Source organism: Lonchura striata, chromosome 1, assembly GCF_050655825.1.
Source record: "Lonchura striata isolate lonStrDom1 chromosome 1, ASM5065582v1, whole genome shotgun sequence".
Classification (NCBI taxonomy): Eukaryota; Metazoa; Chordata; class Aves; order Passeriformes; family Estrildidae; genus Lonchura; species Lonchura striata.
Window position 1 is genome coordinate 9773897 of NC_140703.1, and position 6437 is coordinate 9780333.

The following is a 6437-nucleotide window of genomic DNA, read 5'->3' on the forward strand; positions in this document are numbered from 1 at the left end:
ACTGCCACCAACACAAGAACACTGAAACTCCCTGGAAATATTCAGCTCTAAGACATTTTTCATGTACCGGTGTGCTCAGCAAATAAAAAATATTGTGGGAAATAACTAAACCTTTGTTGCTACCCTCCTGCAAGGAAGTTCCCTTTGTAGTTTTAGGCTGGAAGACAAACAAGTGAGCCCAAGACTGTTCATGTTCACAGAGTAACTTTTATTTACATAGTCAGTAACCTGGAAAACAGATGGTTACAGAAACACGTGGGCACCTCCTTCACCCTCCGTTCCCAGTTCAGTGCTAGTGAATAAAAGCCACATTAACTCTAAAGCTTAATGTAGTGCATGTGGTAAGAGTTAGACAGAAAAAATCCCCTTTAAAGAAATACAGTTACAAATCTAACAATTTCTATACTCAGGACTAAAATTTCTGTCCACAAGCCAACAACAGAAAACAAAAATATTAAACATCTCTGTACCTTCTTGTGACCTGTGCTAGAAAAATATAAATGAAGAGATGATCTAATAAGGTTGTGATATTTTCTTGCATTCACAGTCTAAAACAAAACCTAATATTAATTGTCATAAGTATCTTTGTGCTAATTTCTCATTTTCTTTCAATTGACAGGCTCTGTTGTCTTATAATGTTAATTCATTTTGACAATACAGACAGGATATCTTCATAAAAAAACAGATCTTAACAAGACTTTCTGTTGACCTTTACCACATAACTAGGTTATTTTCATAATTTACCTGGATTACATCACTTCAGCTGTAGCCACAGTACTTTAGAAAAAAATTCAACTAAAACCAAATGGGCCAATTAAAAAAGTAATCTCAGATTTAAGATGTTACTTGATCAGATGTTTCGAGTTTTAAATTACTAAGTTTATTATGGTTTACTTGTCTTAACATTATTCAGTATTGCTGTGCATGCTTTTACTAACACAACTGCTAATAAATCATTATGAAAGAAGAAAAAGTATTATTTGGTATTAAGCCAGATTCCTTTTTTTAATCCATTTGTCTTTCTTCCTTGGAGTTGTTTAACCACAGGTTTGGCTCTAGCAACATATAAGTACCTAAACTTTAAATAACAGCTCTTGTCCAAGCTATTGCACTCATCTATTAGATCTCTTGCATTTTCCTTATTCTTACATAGAAAACAAATATATTAAGCCTGGTTCTTAATTGTCTACTCTGTGAGTAATCATTATGCCCTTGCAAGAACAATACAACATGAAAGGAAAAAAAAATCTGATTGGTAACACAATGGATTTGTTTTGAACTCACCACAATAATTACACAAGGTGATGAGTGATGAAGAATCCAGCTCATTATTGCTAAGAAGCACCTATCTTTTAGCTAGTATTGCATATCATAGATATAAAGGCCTTGGTTTATTACAGTGATTATTATTAGTCCAGTTGCCAATCCAAAGATCATATTTGATTGTCCCATGTGCAGCAGAATACTAATCTATTTCCCTTCTTCATTCTTCCTCTATGCTTGTATAGACAGGTACATTAATCTATTCTGCCAAGAATGATCTTTTTATCTATGCAGAACTGAAATGATTCTTCCTTCTTATCAGCATCTTCCTATAGGCAGAAGATAAACCAAAAATGTTTCCTCACCCCATGTTTTTGTCAGTTCTCTGCTTGGAGGGTGATCAGATCATTTTTAATTGCATACTGAGCAACAAATATCTGACGTTTGTGTTTGAGTGACTAAGAACTGAATTTTGTTGACAATATTAATACGTTCTTCTGTTTAATGTCTATCAATTTTTAGAAGTTTAATCAGATTAACACTTTGCTGAGGACTCACAGGAATACCTCATACTGACAATAATCAACGTTTGTCATTCACCAGATAACACCAAGCTAAATTCCTTCACCCGAAATATTCTGCATGCATCACATCCCAGGGTATCCTGGGCAGGAAAGTAGCAGTGCAAACAGACCCAGTTCTTAGCAAAGAGGTTTCAAGACAGGATGATCCAACCAAACAGCTTGCTGGCAAGAAAAAAGGGCAGTCCCACTCATCCCCTTCCCTTTCCTCAGGCAATGCTCTTATCTCCTGTCAAACAGACCAAGCACAGTGAAATGGCCAAATGAATCATCTTCTGGGGGCCTAGTGACCTCGCAGGAGGAATTTCACCATCATCTCTTTGGAAGGCAGGATCAAGTCTGTACGGGCACTCTGAAGTCATTTATCTGTGGGAGGAAAATCTAAACTTATATGATCTTCAGCTTGGATGGAAGCACAGGTTTTCATGCAAAATTTTCATGAAATTTGAAGCAGTGTAAAATTTTCTTTTAACAGTATTTGGCTGTTTGATTAATATTTGAGATTTACCAAGGGCTCTAACTAAAATAGAGAAAAATGAATTAAGAGGATCTCATCTGCTTCAGTCAGATCCATGTGTCAGCGTGATGAGAAGATGCAAAGTGTGACCTAAGTGCATTTTTGGGTGACAAGTTAAAGCCAAGTTCTGACCACTTTGCTCATTAAAGATCCCACTGCAGTAATTATATCTGTAAAGTGTGTTAACTCTGATGGCCTGGCCAGATGCCATCTTCAAAATTGCATTCTCCCATCTTTGTTTCAAGTGGACAGTATAGTTTTCATGTCCTCTCCAAAACAGCTCTCTTATTCTCGCCTGCTAAATCCTTCCTGTGTTTCACCACAAAGTTTCAGTACTGTAATAGATTAAAAAATCATTATATGGTTTCTGTATCAACTTGTAAAGCAAGGGAATATTTCATGAGATGAAAGGCAGTATAAAAATGTAAACTACTAATAGTCTTGGGCCTGCTCACTGCAATACAAAATTTGGCCAGTGGCAAAAAGTAGTCATCTGAGGGAGAGCTGAGTGTCTCCATTACCCATTGATGTGCAACATTTCTCTCAGCATGATCAGTGTCATGAATGCATAAATTTGACCTAAAAATCAAATCTTTATGTACATCATGGTACTGGCTCAGCTTTCTTTTTTAGGTCAGATTCCCGTCAGATTTATGCTGCAAGCAGTTACAAGTTCTGCTTGAGTGACACTTGTATTAAAAACAAAAAAAAGGTAGACAAGGTAGTATTTGGGCTTTATGTATGTGCTTGGTTATCTGTGTGGGCTCAATGCAGGAGACTAATTTCATAAAGGACAAAACCGAGATCTGTGTTAAAGTTCTCCCCTGTCTGATGCTAACACTGGGTGTTTAGAGAGAGAACATAAGAGGAGGGTACACCTGTAGCAGTATTTCTGGATCTCCCCAGATTCTCCCTCTACCAGGCTGTAGACAAAGAAACAATACACAGGATTGTGGCATCAAGAGATGATATACAGATGTAGCTGACACTGAAAATGCAATTTGCATAATATGGTAATGTATGCATTATAGTTCCAACTACATACATGATCAAAGCATCCATTTTAAATGATAATGCAAATTAATTTTAGGCTCATTATTATTAATTGAACCTGAATAGAAATCAGATTCTGTAAAAATAGAATAAAGAAACAAACTGAAACTATTTAGGGAAACAGACATTAATGTGATTGTTCTCTCTCTCTTACAGTTAGGAACATGCTCCTTCTGCCTGTGTTGCTCCTTCTTCCTTCTCTGGTATGATTCAGACAGAAATTCTCCTTTATTCTGCAGTTCATTCTCTTGGTTTCTCTTTTGATGTTCATGTCACTCAGCACACTTTCTTAAATATATTATTAAGGTCTGCATGGTCTAATAGGTTGCCATTATCCTAAGCTTTGTTCATTCCTTTTCCAAATTAAATCAAGTTTGGGCTTGAATAATGTTGATAGGGACATTTACGTAAACTAAGTTGGTTACTCCAGTAATGGGGTTGTTTTTGTCAATTAATGGGTCATTTGTTTTTAAAAACAGAACACCAGCATGTTCCTGATGTTCCTGCCCCTTCTAATAACTCTGTAATGGTTTTGTCCTATTGTAATGGTTTCTAGTTTCTGCAGTGCCTGGAGATAAGAGAAGGATAAAACTCTAGGATCTAGCCATTACTTAGTACTGAAGTTCCTGTCCTAAAGTGGGTTAAAAATTATTTGATGGAGTAATGTAATTAAATCCTGATTTTTTGCTAAATATTTGCATCTGATGAGGCGACTTTTTTTTTCCTAGACAGTACTAGAATGTGATCTTCAGTGACTACAAAATTATTCAGCATTGATAGCTCTCAACTATAAGAAGTGGTTAGTTTCCTGAGAATTAAAGCCACCATTAAGATATGAGCATCTTTTTTTCTCTCTGTGAATATTTGAACTTAAAAATACTTTCATGCATTGGGCAAAGAGTGCATGCAGTTGTAGATGCAAAACAATATTAAATTTCTTCCTAAATTAGGAAGCTAAAGAGAACAGATAAAGTTTGTGATCTCATTTCTAGGAACATTTGTCTGTCTCTCCTTAGTAAGATCTTAACAAATTCACTTTGGCATTTTAAAGGAAATGCCATTTTAAGTAATAATTAATCTTATTCATTTTCTTACTGTTATTATTTTCTTTATTATAGTTCTTGTGGTTTATTTATGTGTGGCATTGTAAGTAATGTTAACAAAACAGCATCTTTTTTTTTTTTTAATGGTTCATAGTATAGTGATACTTATAAATTCAGTGACATTGCACAGAGCTTATTATCTTTATATCATGGCATGTATTACTTCATACCCAATCACTTTCCTAAAATAATTCTGGAAAATGGCCTGAGCACTGTTGCATTTATTTCGCAGTGGCTACCTTTGAACCAAAAGGGCCAATACAAATGTAATATATTGTATATATTTATATATATAAAGAGAGAGAGAGAGTGTGTATGTGTATATGTATATAAATATATGTATATATATCCCCTTATCCATTATTGCCTACATCACCTACAGAGAGCAAAGGTAGAGTGAAAACTGGATGGCTAAAAGGAGGTATTTTGTCCTGTCCCTTGAAGGCTACTCACACTTTTACCCTGCTGTATTTCAGATGTTCTCACCCTGTCTTCAAGAGAAGATACATGCAAGGGAAAGCTGAAATACTTTCCCAACATACCAAATATTTTGCTGGGGAAATCCTGGTTACTAAATGTGTCCGCAGAATGTGCAGACACTAGCAGCAGTAGAGCATGCACAAAAGATTGGCTTTGTCTCCTTTATTCATGATAAATTCATATTTTACTTCATGTGCACATACTGAAGTCAGCAGGGCTCGAAGCAGAGTATGCAGACACTGATTCTGAATCCTGGACCAGAATCTCTCACTCTTCCCAAATTCCACATTTTTCAGAAATGCTGGTCATCATTTCAACAGCTCTAAAACTGGATGTTGCAGGTGTCTCGCATTGACAGCTGCAATTTTACTGATGCTGTGCAGCACAGGATGTCCACTCTCATTATGTTTCAAGACACAGGAAATGCAACTTAGTATATGAATGCATAAGAAGGAAGGAGCCTTTTAAAGTTCAAGGTAAGTGCCATGATTTTTAAGTTGCTGGAGGAGGATTTTGAAACTTTCTTTTCATTTTGAATATTTCCTACAGGGTTCAAGAAGCCTGTTGACACCAGTACATGCTGGTATATAAAAATAAATTACAGATTTTGATACTTACATGTGCTGGCTTCCAACCCTCCAAAAGCCTGCACTGAGGTTCACAAATGGGAAGTGAAGAACTGCCAGGCACTTGGATCCTTATTGTGAAGACTGACTGAAGAGAAGCATACAAAACACAAAAAGCATGCAACTACACAAATGATAAACAAAATAAAAATATGTTGAGAAAGATGCATGTGTTCACTGCACTCAAAATTAGTCTGTTGCATTGTTTCCTGAGGCCATAATTTGCATCAGATGTTCAGGAGGATTCAAAATCTGACAAAATATTAATGTGGACAACAGGAAACTCCCAAAGTCTAAACTCAGGGTTTCTAGAAATCTTACTGGACAGGTTATACCCCTATTTAGGAAGGCATAAGGCAATTCCTTATTGTCAACAGCAAGAAGGAGAATTTTCCTAAGAATATATGTTTATTTTTTCCTCAGTTCCTTACACTTTCTCTAAACTTCTGCTCACTATTGGTATGATCTCCTGTGGTCTGATCCAACGTGGTCATTCCTACAGCTCTAATCAGGATGGATGTTCAATAAATAAATAAGTCTTGTGACATGCAGAGAAGGAGGAAAGGAACTAAGCATTGCAGGCCAAGGTCAGAAATTCCCTATGAGTTGTCTTCCAGATTTTTCACTGTATTTCCTATTTTCACCTGGCTTACTCTTGCAGATTTTGGCTTGCCTGATGCCTTTCCGTTTCACGGGATTTTTTTTTCCAGATATTGACAATAGGTGTTTTGCTTGGATGACAAGCATGACAAACTGTAAAATCATGTTCTAGGCATTCTGGTACACGCTCATATCCTGGTATGATCTCATTTTA

The 6437-nt window shown here is 36.1% G+C and overlaps 1 long non-coding RNA gene across 1 annotated transcript; it reads left to right on the plus strand.

The window, feature by feature from the left end:
* The first annotated feature begins 4955 nt into the window (after positions 1 to 4955).
* Positions 4956 to 5805, plus strand: LOC146768586 (uncharacterized). Its single transcript, XR_014949264.1, has 2 exons — positions 4956 to 5473; positions 5547 to 5805. It is a non-coding gene; the product is annotated as an uncharacterized LOC146768586 (long non-coding RNA).
* Positions 5806 to 6437: the final 632 nt, after the last annotated feature.